General features: G+C 32.5%; 1 pseudogene; it reads right to left on the bottom strand.

Annotated features, from left to right (window-relative positions):
• LOC141550653 (ribose-phosphate pyrophosphokinase 2-like) overlaps nt 1-13,390 on the bottom strand; it is a 47,143-nt pseudogene extending 33,753 nt beyond the window's left edge.
• Nucleotides 13,391-13,897: the final 507 nt, after the last annotated feature.

The raw sequence follows: 13,897 nt of genomic DNA, 5'->3' as shown, positions 1-13,897 counted from the left end.
TAAATGCTCTAGCTCAACTCTCTGCTAGCAAATACAGTTGGTTTCTAGGGATCATCACTCTCTTGGTAGAAAATTATTCTCAAAACTTCCAAGGTGGTATCTATATGTGGAACAAAAAGTTTGTTTGGGTTTAAATAGGCTAACGATGCATTTGTCAGGCAGTGGGTCAAATATTTGAAGGCTCACTCAGCTTCTAGCCCAGTGCCCATGGTGCCCATCATTTTGGGAAATCATCTATGTAAAAATTCAGGCTGGCAACTGTCCCTTCATTTACTTTAGCTACAGCTACTACTGAAGACTCTCCTTCCTTGTACACTCTTCCCCTACAGCCTTCCCCCCTTCAAAAAAAATTCTTGTCACCAAATGTCAAATGTTCAAATAATATCAGGCATTGATATTATTTCAACAGTGAAAATTATATTTAAAAAGAAGTATTAGTATCTGCTTTGACCATGTATCCTAAATATCATGGAACCTTTCCATTGATTTGCAGCTAGAACTTTCTATATACATTTTATTATTTTTTGTATGTAAATTCCTTGAGAGGAAAGAGTCTTTCTTTTCATTCTTTATTCCCATCACTTAACACAGCACTTTTCATATAGAAAACACTTAATATTTGCTTCATTTATTCATTAATTTCATCATTCCAGTACTGTTGAATTAAAAAATAAAATTTTTCCATTATCTACTACTGATGTTTGGATAACCAGTGCTCTTCTCTTATTCATTGTCATCACTTCTCATCTCTCATGGGACTCTGCACAGGCAATGGACGTTCAAAGTGTGCAAGTATTGAGTAGCACCCCGCAGTTTGTTGCATCTCCCTAGTATCTTGAATAGGTTAGAATTAGTTCTAATGCTGAAATTCCATTGAGAGGTGGTGGATTTGTACATACCACAATACCTACTGTCCTATTAACTCAGTGGATCTTACTTTGGGAATTTTAAGCTTGTTCCATCATAAGCAGAAGCCCTTTCTCCCCCAAGTTTTGTAAACTGATTGAAATGCAATTTCCTTTTGTTCCACTGTCCAGTCATTCCACATTTTCAATCTTCATCACCACCTCTGTATGGTATAAGTCTGGGAGGCAAAGATTTTTAAGGAATTAATGTTGTGGTCATGCTAACTCTTTTGGGGGACCAGAAGAACCTCTTTTTTGAGCCCATCTCATTTTCCCTGTGCTAATATGAGAGCTCAACTTCATTCATTCACTAATTTATTTGTATCAATACTTCATTCTTCTCATGAATTTTTTCAGCCTGTATATGATCACCTTTTCCATAATTGAAATAGAAGACAGTTTTGCCTTTTTGGTTGTTCACTGAGAGTGGTGGTGTGTATCAAGTTGTCCTGGTCTCTATTTCCTTGTTCCATTACCTTTTCAAGTAGAAAGATTTTGTGTACACTTTTCCCAATAAAAATCATTTTTTCATAGGGCTTCTGTCTTTGAATTTGCATCTCTGTCTGTTATATGGACCCTAATTTCAGTCTAATCTTGATGAGAGATTTCTTTTTTTTTTTTTTTTTGTAATAGGAAAGTTAACCTGTTCAATCCATGAGCTACATCTTTTTGCAATAAAATTAAGTTTTGATACTTCTCACTGGTGAACAAGCGAACAATTTCTTTCTGATTTAAATAATTCCTTCAGTCTCCTTACAACTGAGCCCTCTGAGCTCTAATTCCTTAACAATTTTTCCTCAGAATATGGTGGATAGTTTAATCCTCTAGAGCTATTTTCTACTGTGAGCATTTCTGATATTATAAATTGGATAATTCAAGAGAGCAGAGTGGACTCTCCAAACCGAATCTTACTATCATATTTGCCTTGCAACCTCAGACCTTTTTGATCTTCCTTTTAATATCATTACAGTGCCCTTATGTAGTCTCCCTCCTCCCTATAAAAGGAGGTAGAGTACAGCTGAGATGAATGCTTTTCATATATATATATATATATATATATATATATATATATATATATATATATATATATATATATATATGATATATTTGAATCCAGAGACCATTTAAAATTGTGGGTAATCAAAAAAGAGACAGCCCCCTTTTCTCCTCATCCTACAGGAGGTTGAAGACTAAAATGTCACCAGAGATAAACAGTGTATAAGCCCCTGAGGGGATCCAAGAATGCACTGCGGCCAACAACAAACAAGAAGAATCACAACTTTATGAGTTTATGGAAGTAAGGGACTTGCCCCAGTTTCCTGCAACCAACTCCACAACCAAAACTGGGAGTCACTGGAGAGGAATGACATATTCTCTCTCTGATTTGACTGAGAATAAGGGACAGTAGAATGGCATGCTGGGAGAATAACCAGTGTCACTCCTGATATTTATTATTGCTACCAGTGTCCTGGTTGGAAAGTAATATGCTGAGAAACACGTGTAATTGGATAAGAGGCCACATTGAGTAATAGCAGAAGTCATAGCTATTGTGGCTTGCCAAGAAGCTAATAGAGATACTCTATTCTTTATCTTCTTTGGGAACAGGAGAACATCTGCGTGTTTCAAAGCTTATACCTAATTCTTTAAAGTGATTTTGCATTTCTGACCATGTAGATTTTAAAAGTCAGCATTAAGATAAGACTGTGGTTAACATAATCCATTATTGGTCTTTATATATTTCCTTTGCTTGAAGATAGCTGAAAGGAAGGTTATGGTTGGCTACCCAAAGAAAGAGAAAATTTCTTTCTAATTTGTGGGAATCACCAGCTAGGGATTTGAACTAAATCAAAGAGAATATTATTGATACCTATTACTATGTCTTCTTCAAAGCAAGGAAAAGATGAAATAAATCTAGATGAAAAAGAAACATATAAATAAAACCAACCAAATGTTTGGTGGGAAGAGGAGATTTTGGAAAGACAAGTAAGAGAAAACGCATTTGGTCACTTTCCTTTCACATTGTTCCATTCCCAGGTCAAGTTTGCAAGAAACCCCAATAACTAGAATAAATGAAATGAAAAAAGCAAGACAATTTAAGCACTTACTGTATGCCAAACATTATGCTGCACATTTGGAATATAATGCAACAAGCAAATATAATCCCTTTCTTCCAGATTATAGTCTAACAGTTTGAGACAACACAACATACAATGGAGTGATGGTGGGGAAGGAACACTTCATTCTTTGTAGTTATAAAGTAAAAAGAAACCTATGGCATTTAAGAGCAAAACTCCTTAGGATACCCTAGATTTCTGAAAAAAGGAGGAAGACAAACATTTATTAAGGTCTTATGAGTGTTAGGCACTGTGCTAAGCATCAAAGAGCAGTATTTGGCTTTGGAAGAGTGTACTCATTAAATGGTTGTGCAATATCATAAAACAACAATACCATAAAACAGTGCCCTAAGCAAGTGGCACAGCAAATAACCAGGGAAGCAAATATGCAAATTAGTAGCAATTTCACTTACAACATTTCATTTATATACCAATACTGGTAACTAAATCACACTTAATGGTGCAATTAGTAGCACTGAATCATAGACGTCTTTTTTTTTTTTTTTTTTTTTTTGATTTAGGAGTGCAGCAGATTGAGTGACATGGAGGGAAACACCCTTTAAACCAGAGGTTTTTAATCTAGGTTAACTATATATGCATACATACATATATATATATATACACACACACATATATATATATATATATATATGTACGTATGTATGTATTGATATATTGATAGATGGAGAGACAGCTGCATTTCAACATAATTGGCTAATAGATGACCCAGTATAGAATGCTGGACTTGTCAAGAAGATCTGAAATCAAATTCAGAATCAGATACTTACTAGTTTTATAATCCTGGACAAACCACAACCTCTTTCAGTCTCAGTTTCCTCATCTGTAAAATGAGAATAATAGCACCTAGTTTGGAAGGTGGTTGTTTAAAAAATATTCAAAATATAAAACACATGTAAAGCTCCTTTTTCAAAACGTAGAGTCCTGTATAAATACTACCTACTAGAAACATTATTAATATGATTAATATTATTTTACCCCTATGTATTTTATTTTATAGATTCAAAATTATAATCTGATGGGCAATAAAAGAGTTGTCACAATTTTCAAAAATTAAGAGAATATGAATTTTTATTATGGATTAACAAACTAGACTTTTCATGTAAAATTCTGACCTACATAATTAATATAATTTGTGATATTTTAAAAAATATATTGATCATTGAGAGCCACACTTGATTTTTCAAATATAAATCTTGTTAGAATGATCTTTTTTTCTTTTTGGGTAGTGGTTAGAAACATTGAGATCAGAGGAAGGCCATAGATAATTACATCTCACATCTCCACCCAATGGACACAGGAAAATGATGATTCCATCATTGTCCTTCCCATAACCTTTCAGCATTTATAGGAATATTAACAAAGCAGAAACTCTGAATTCTCTCTTATATTAAAAGTGATGGGGAAGGGGGGAAAGGGAGGCTCAGTGTCTACCCAGGAAGGTGAAAGGTTTTACCATCTGCTATTCTACTATACCATTCAGAACCCCAGGCACTGACAGTTGAGCTGCCAATGTGCCTTACAGACCCCGGGGCCTTTCCATCTGCCCATGGCTGAACCCTCAGGATCCCTGGGCCCTTCCATCTGCCTTGTGACTGATGTTGTCTCCCCCACTTAAAATGTGAATTTAGGGATAACACGGACTTTATAGCGTCTATAAATATGCCCCCAGTGTTTTTTTAGATATTGCTTTGAGATCCTTTATCTTTGATATAGTAATTCTTAGGGAACATTCTCTAAAGGTCATAGGGATAATTAGGTAATAGAAAGGGTTCTTAATATTTTATTAATATATTTTTAAATGTCATAGATCTCTTTGGTAGTTTGTTGAAGCATCTAGAACCCTTCTCAATAATATTTTAAATGCATAAAATGAAATGCATAGGAATCCAAAAGAAACAAATTATATGCCAGTACATTTATCAAAATACAGTTTTAAAATTTCCTCATTCATCTAACTTGCTTCTTGATTTGGGATTTTTTGTTAGGGCTGGGTTCAGAACTTTTAGGAGAAAAGTCTTAAGATATTGAGTATTCTGTTATCCTGGGTTCTCAGGGAGAGTTCAGTCTGAAGACTTGTAAGTTTTTAGTGACAAGATTTCAAATGAAACTAACACATGGAACTTCTAGCCTTTAAATTTCTAACAGGTTTGGGTCTGGGGAAGAATTCTCTCAGCTTGTCCTTGGTTGGATATTTCAGGAAATTAAAATTTTATTTCCTAAGATTGCATAGAAACATATTTCTGGGTTTGATATTTTTGATAATAGTTACTTTAAATTACTCTTATTGTTTATTTTGTACTTTTACCCTCATGCAGACTGAGTTCTGAATGTTTCATGATATGTTTAATGGAGTCCATTATTTGGACAAAGTTTTCCAAAATAGGTTTTATGATACATACATACATACATACATACATATATATACATACATACATATATATATATATGTGTGTGTGTGTGTGTATATATATATATATATATATATATATATATATATATACACACACACATATATATATATACATATATATATATATATATATATTCTGCTTCAGCTTTTCCTTAGAAAGTCTTATTTCAATTATAATTTCATGTAATACTTATTGTCAAGCAATAGTTTTTCCCTAGCTTACATTTTCTTTTGGACTTACTGTCCTATTTTGAGCTTATTTTTCTATAATGTGCAGTATTTCTTTATTGTAGTTTTTAAAATTTTGTTTGCTCCAATTTACAATTTCATTTCTTTGACTTGGACTTTGTTCTGAGACAGGAAACTATTTCTTCTTGCCCTTTTGGATAGGCAAAGTAGGTCTTCTGTATTCTCTTTTTCTTTCTGTGAAGTGACTTTTACTAGAATCCATTCTTTGCCTCAAACCTACTTCATCCTCTGCCTCAATCTCTGGTGTTCCAGCCTTTTTTTAAAACTTAAAATCATTTACTTATTATATATAAACAATTTTAATATGCAATTTAATAAATTTTGGATTCCAAATTATCTTTCTTCCTCCCTTTCCTTCTCTCTCACCGAAAAAGCAAATGATTTGGTAAAGGATATAAGATGTGCAGTCATGAACAAATATTTCCATATTAGTCATGTTGTGAAAGAAAACACAATACCAAAAAACAAACAAGAAAAATATAAGTGAAAAAAGTATGCTTCAATCTACGTGCCAAATTTATCAGTTCTTTCTCTGAAGGTAGATAAGATTATTCCTAAGTTCTTCGTAACCTTCATGGATCACTGCATTGCTGAGAATACCTAAGTCATTCTTTGTGGATGGTCATATCATATTGCAGTTACCTTGTAGAATGTTCTCCTGATTTTCCTCATTTCACTTTGCATCAGTTTATGTAAATCTTTCCAGGTTTTTCTGAGAGTTTTTTTTTTTCCCTGCTTGTCCTTTCTTACAGTAAAAATAATATCTCTTCAGTTATATACCACAACTTGTTTAACTATTCCTTAATTAATGGGCATGCTTTCAATTTTTAATTCTATACTATTACAAAAAAAAAGAACTGCTATAAATATTCTTGAACATATAGGTCCTTTCCCTTTTTAAAAAAAATCTGTGGTTTTTTTTGGTATTTAGACCTAAATGTGTTCTTCAGACATAGTTTCAAGTTGATCTCCAGAATGGTTGAATCAGTTTACACTTCGATCAACAGTGCATTAGTGTCTCAATTTTCCTGCATCTCCTCCAGAATTTGTCATTTTCCTTTTCTGTCATATTGCTCAATCTGATAGATGTGGGGAGGTACCTCAGAGTTGTTTTAATTTGTACTTTTATAATTAATAGTGATTTTGAGTATTTTTATATAACTATAGATAGATTTGATTACTTCAACTGAAAACAGCCTATTCATATATTTTGACCATTTGTCAATTGGGGAATGGCTCTTATTTTAATAAATTTGACTAAATTCTCTATATATTTAAGAAATGAGTCTTTTATCAAAGAAACTTTATTTTTAACCGTCACTATTGCTATTTCCTTTCATCCTACCCCCCATTTATCCTACTTTTTTCCTTTTAGCTTGTCCATTGTCAGAAGTGTTTTGTTTCTGACTGATACCCCTCCTAATCTACTTTCTCTTCCCCTCTTTCTCTCATCCCCTTTTTTCTGCTTTCCTGCAGGAAAAAAAATACACAACTAACTATATATGCTATTCCCTTCATGAGCCAAATCTAATGAGAGTAAGGTTCATGAGCTCCTTACCAAATCTTCCATTTTCCTCTGCAATATAAAAGTTTTTTAGTGCTCTTTTAGGTGAGATAATTTATCCCCTTCTTTTCCCTTTCTCCTTCTTTCATTGTATTCCTCTTTCTCATTCCTTAATTTATTATTTTAGATATCATCTGATCATATTCAACTCATACTTGTGCCCTGTATGTATATACTTCTAATTACCCTAATGGTGATAAAATTCTTAGGAGGTACCAAAATTTCTTAGTATTGTCCTTTACACTTGAGGAGGGATTAAATGACTTCAATATGCCAGGGTCAAGGTACAGGGTGTCCAACTCTGGCTAATCAAACAATATGATAAATTACTACCAATGTGGCAGCTATCCTTAATACTATTTTTGTTTTTGTTCAAGGCATAACTCTATGCTGAGTTTCTCACATATCATTTTTCAGTTTTCTCAGAAAATTTTGTAGGTAGTAAGTTCTTATCCCAGAAGCTAAAATTGGGAGGTTTATTAAATATTACATTACTGCAGGCCTTGATTATTGTGTTGTGTGTGTATCTAATCTATTCCATTGATCTACCACTCTATTTCCAAGTCAATACCAAATGGCTTGTTGACTACTGCTTTAATATATAGTTTTAGGTCTGGTACTATTAAGCTACCATCCTTGTATTTTTTCATTAATTCCATTGATATTCTTGACCTTTTGTACTTCCAGATGAAGTTTGTTTTTATTTTATACTCAACTATATAGTTCTATAAAATGATTTTTTGGCAGTTTGATTGGTATGGAACTGAACAGGAAGACCAATTTAGGCAAAATTGTCATTTTCATTATATTAGTGCAGCCTACTCTGGGCTATTGATATATTTTTTAAATTATTTAGATCTGAATTTATTTGTGTGAAGTGTTTTGTAATTGTGTTCATATAGTTCCTGGGTTTGTCTTGGCATAAAGACCACCAAGTATTTTATTTTGTCTACAGTAATTATAAATTGAATCTATCTCTTGCTGCTTGGCTTTCACAATAATATATATATATATATATATATATATATATATATATATATATATATATATATATATATATATACAAAAGCTGATTATTTGTGTGAGCTTATTTTCTATCCTGAAACTTTACTAAAGATGTGAATTATAAAACTTTTGAATGATTTTCTGGGATCCACTAGACATATTATCATATCATCTGCAAAAAGTGATAGTTTTTAGAGACCATTATTGATCACAAAATAGAAAATTTTGATTACACCAAATTAAAAAGTTTCTGCACAAACAAAACTAATGCAAACAAGATTAGAAGGGAAGTAACAAATTGGGAAAATATTTTTACAGTTAAAGGTTATGATAAAGGCCTCATCTCCAAAATATACAGAGAATTGATTCTAATTTATAAGAAATCAAGCCATTCTCCAATTGATAAATGGTCAAAAGATATGAACAGACAATTTTCAGATGATGAAATTAAAACTATTTCCACTCATATGAAAGAGTGTTCCAAATCACTATTGATCAGAGAAATGCAAATTAAGACAACTCTGAGATATTATTACATACCTGTCAGATTGGCTAAGATGACAGGAACTAATAACGATGAATGTTGGAGGGGCTGTGGGAAAACTGGTACACTGATGCATTGTTGGTGGAGTTGTGAAAGAATCCAACCATTCTGGAGAGCAATCTGGAATTATGCCCAAAAAGTTATCAAAATGTGCATACCCTTTGACCCAGCAGTGCTACTACTGGGCTTATATCCCAAGGAAATACTAAAGAAGGGAAAGGGACCTGTATGTGCCAAAATGTTTGTGGCATCCCTTTTCATAGTGGCTAGAAACTGGAAAATGAATGGATGTCCATCAATTGGAGAATGGTTGGGTAAATTATGGTATATGAAGGTTATGGAATATTATTGTTCTGTAAGAAATGACCAACTGGAGGAATACAAAGAGGCTTGGAGAGACTTATATCAACTGATGCTGAGTGAAACGAGCAGAACTAGGGGATCATTATACACTTCAGCAATAATACTGTATGAGGACGTATTCTGATGGAAGTGGATATCTTCAACATAGAGAAGAGCTAATCCAATTCCAATTGATCAATGATGGACAGAATCAGCTACATCCAGAAAAGGAACACTGGGAAATGAGTGTAAAATGAGAGCATTGGTTTTTTTTTTTTTTTTTTTTTTTTTGTGTGTGTGTGTGTGTGTTTTGTTGTTGTTGTTGTTGTTTTGTTTTGTTTTGTTTCTCTTCCTAGATTATTTTTACCTTGCGAATACAATCCTTCCTTTGCAACAACAACAACAGCAATATTTGGTTCTGCACATATATATTGTACCTAGGATATACTATAAGATATTTAATATGTATGAGAATGCCTGCCATCTAGGGGAGGGGGTGGAGGGAAGGAGGGGAAAAATTCAGAACAAAAAGGAATACAAGGGATAATGTTGTAATAAAAAATTACCTATGCATATGTACTGTCAAAGAAAATGTTATAATTATAAAAATTAATAAAAAAAGAAAGAAATTAATTCCCAAACTAAAAAAAAAGTCATAGTTTTATTTCCTCATTGCCTATTCTAATCCTTTAATTTCCTTTTCTTATTGCTAAAGTCAACATTTCTAGTACAATATTGAATAATAGTGGTGATAATTGACATCTTTGTTTCATCCCTTATCTAAATGGGAATATATTTGGCTTCTTTCCATTATAAATAATACTTGCTGTTGGTTTTAGATAGTTACTTATTATTTTAAGAAAAGCTACATTTGTTCTTATGCTCTCTAGTGCTTTCAATAGGAATGGATGCTGCATTTTGTCAAAAGCCTTTTTTTTTTTGCATCTATTGAGATTATTTATGATTTCTATTGGTTTTATTATTTATATGATCAATTATGATTTTAGTTTTCCTGATATTGAACCAGCTCTGCATTCCTGACATAAATCCCACTTGGTCATGTAATACTGCTGATAAGTAGCTTTTTCTTATGAAGTTCAATGATGGCTTGTTCAATTTCCTTTTTCTAAAGTAGAACTATTTAAGTAATATATTTGTTTATCAATCTGGACAATTCATGTTTTTGTAAATATTCATCCATTTCAGTTAAATTGTCAGACTTTCTTCCAGAGAGTTTGGGGGAGAGTAAACTCCCAGTTGATAACAATAATTTCTTTTTCACTGGTGGTAAGTTTCATACTTGATGCTGGTGACTTTTTTCTTTCCTTTTTCTAATCAAATTAAGCACAGGTTTATCTATTTTTTTTTTCAAAAAAGCAATTCAGTTTTATTTATTAGTTCAATAGTTTTCTTAGTTTCCACTTTATTAATCTTTGAGTTTCAGAATTTCCAATTGGAATTTAATTGGAATTTTTAATATATTATTTTTCTTTTTCTTTTTAGCTTTTTTAGTTTCATGCTTGATTTATTGATCTCCTCTTTCTCTATTTTATTCATATAGCTATTTAGAGATATACAATTTCAACTAAGAATGGCTTTGGCTGCATCTCATAGGTTTTGATATGTTGTGTCATTGTTGTCAATTTCTTGAATGAAATTATGGATTGTTTCTGTGGGTTGTCATTTGAACCACTCATTCTTTAGAATTAGATTGTTTAATTTCCAAATTTTAGTCTATTTTCCCTGGCCCTTTATTGAATATAATTTTATTGCATTGTAGTCTGAAAAGTAAACTTTAATGTTTCTTTCTTTCTGCTTCTGATTGTGAGTTTTTTATACATAAATGTATGGTCAATTTTTGTGTAGGTGCCATGTACTGCCCAGAAAAAGGTGTTTTCCTTTCTTTATTCAATTTTATTAAGAGGTCTATCATATCTAGGTTTTCTAGAATCCTATTTGCCTCAAATAGTTTCTTCCTTGTTTATGTTGTGGTTAGATTTGCTTGATTCTGAGAGGGGAAGGTTGAGTTCCCCTACTAATATACTTTTGTTGTCTATTTATTCCTATAACTGACTTAATATTTTCTTAGGGATTTGTGAGCTCTACCACTGGTGCATATACATTTAGTATAATTATTACTTTATGGTTTATGGTGCCTTTTATCAAGATGTATTTTTCATCTTTATCCCTTTTAACTAAATTTAATTTTACTTTTACTTTATCTGAGATAAAAATTTGCTATCCTTGCCTTTTTAAACTTCATCTGAAGCATAATAAATTCTTCTCTAGGCTTTTACTCTTACTCTGTATGTGTCTGTGTCAAATGCATTTCTTGTAAACAACATATTGTAGGATTCTGTTTTTTTTTTTTAATCCACTCTGCTATTTGCTTCTGTTTTATGGGAGTGTTCATTCCATTCTCATTCACAGTTATGATTACCAACTCTATGTTTCTTTCCACCCTATTTTCACTCCTGTTTATACTTTTGTTCTCTGTTTTAGTCATATCCTTTTAAATGTTTCCTTTTTTGATGCATACCAGCTACTACCTTATCTTCTATCATTTTTTACCCCTTCTCTTACCTTTTTTCTCCCTAGTGTTTCTGCTCTCCCTTCTATCCAGCCCCTCCCTTTTCTTTCTTCTTTCTCCTCCTACTTCTTTATTGGGTTACTCTAAACCCAAATGAATGATTAAGTTTTCCTTCTTTGAGTCAAGACTGATGAGATCAAGCTTTAGACAATATTCACCACCCTCCCTTGTAATAGGTCTTTTTGCTCTACTAATTTGCTTATGGTATCACTCTTTATGCCTAAATTCATTTTGACCTTATATAGGTATTAGCCATCGGCCAGCACCTAGTTTCTGTCATGCTATTTTCCAGTTTTCCCAGCAACTATTGTCAAATAATGAGTTTTTATCTCAGAAGCTGGAGTCTTTGAGTTTATCAAACACTAGATTACCATAGTCTTTGACTATTGTGTCTTGTGCATCTAACCTATTCCACTAATCTACTACTCTATTTCTTAGCCAGTACAAATGGTTTTGATGACTGCTGCTTTATAATTGTTTTAGGTCTGGTACTACTAAATCACCTTCCTTTGCATTTTTTTAGTTGACCTTTTCTTCTGATAAATTTTGTCAATATTTTTTCTTGCTCTATAAAGTAATTTTCTGGCAGTTTGATTGGTTTGGCATTGAATAGGTAGATTAAGTTTAGTAGAACTATTATTTTTATTATATTAGCTTGGCCTACCCATGAATAATTGATATTATTTTCAATTATTTAGACCTAATTTTATATTGAAAAGTATTTTATAATTATGTTCATATAATTCCTGGCTTTGCTCTGGAAGATAGACTCCCCCAAATTTTATATTATTTACAGTTATTTAAAAAATCTTGCTGCTGGGCTTTGCTGGTAACATATAGAATTGCTGATGATTTATATGGGTTTATTTTATATCCTGCAACTTTGTTGACTTTATGTGAGGTTCTATGAGTCAAAATAGCATAAACTTTGGTGACTCCATCAGAAAGAAACTTATCTGCAGTACAGCATATCATCCCACAGATATCAGCCATGTCATTCACAAGGCTGGCTAAACAACCCTTTACATTGCCAATAAAAACCATCCCTGTCTTCCTCTTTAGTCTTTTATCTTTCTCTGTTAATCAAAGCCAACTACATGTGGTGTCTGTCAGAAATCGACACCATTCTTTTAATTCTGTAAGCATCTGGGGACAAATGTCCATTCTGCAATATTTTCTCAAATCTATTCCCAGACTGCAGGTTCTGCATATATGTTATTCATTGAAATATTAAAAATAAACAAAGCCTTGTACCTGAGAAGCATGGACATGCATAAAATGATATGATCACCTGTAGCTACTGAAACCATATTGGTCTCAACTTTTGCAGAAATTGGAGCATTAATATTGTCTTTTTTATGTTGTGAGGCATATGGAAAACATGAGATTACTGTTGTCATACTGAAAGATAATGCAATTTTGCAAAAATTAATCATAATGAGAACTTTTATCAAGTTATCATTAATTTCCCCCATAGCCACTGTGGTTGATGTACACATTTTCTCCTTTTCCTCTTTGAACAATTTCTACACTAACCTTCTGAATTTCTTAGTGACCCCCCTGTCTCGCTCTAATTCCAACCTTTCCACGATTTTTTGGTACCAGTCTTGTTGTGAGCTGCCTCTAAACAGTATGATGTTGGGCATGGTGAGTCCTTGGCAGGAGGTGCAAGTGGAAACCCCGATCTACTTATTCAGGGCATGCAATTTCACAGTGGCAAGATAAGTCTTTCAAAAACTGTAGACTATTTGTTTTTATTTTCTTTATGAGAGAATGACTATCAAGGATGATAAATCTAAGGAAAGGATTGAGCCCATTACAGTTCTGTAGACAACATTTTAATAGAAAGAATATAAAAACATAAACATATGCTATATTTACGCATATATAAAGGGTTCTATGATATAAAGGATAGAGTGCTAGTCAGGAAATAATAGTTTGAATTCCATCTTAGGCATCTGTGTGGTAATTTATAAGTGAAAATAATTCTCAGAATCTCACAATTCTTAGCCAAAAATGGAGCTATGAGGATAATATTTGGAAACTTTAAAGTATAAAATACATTGCTTTCATTGTTATGCATATAGATTAATTCTATCTACATGATCACAAACACTCTTAGAATAATGGGAAACTTTCATAGCTCTTTCTCA

This window comes from Sminthopsis crassicaudata, chromosome 1 (genome assembly GCF_048593235.1).
Source record: "Sminthopsis crassicaudata isolate SCR6 chromosome 1, ASM4859323v1, whole genome shotgun sequence".
Taxonomy (NCBI): domain Eukaryota; kingdom Metazoa; phylum Chordata; class Mammalia; order Dasyuromorphia; family Dasyuridae; genus Sminthopsis; species Sminthopsis crassicaudata.
Note: the sequence above shows the minus strand (reverse complement) of the source record. Positions and strands in the feature narration are given on the sequence as shown.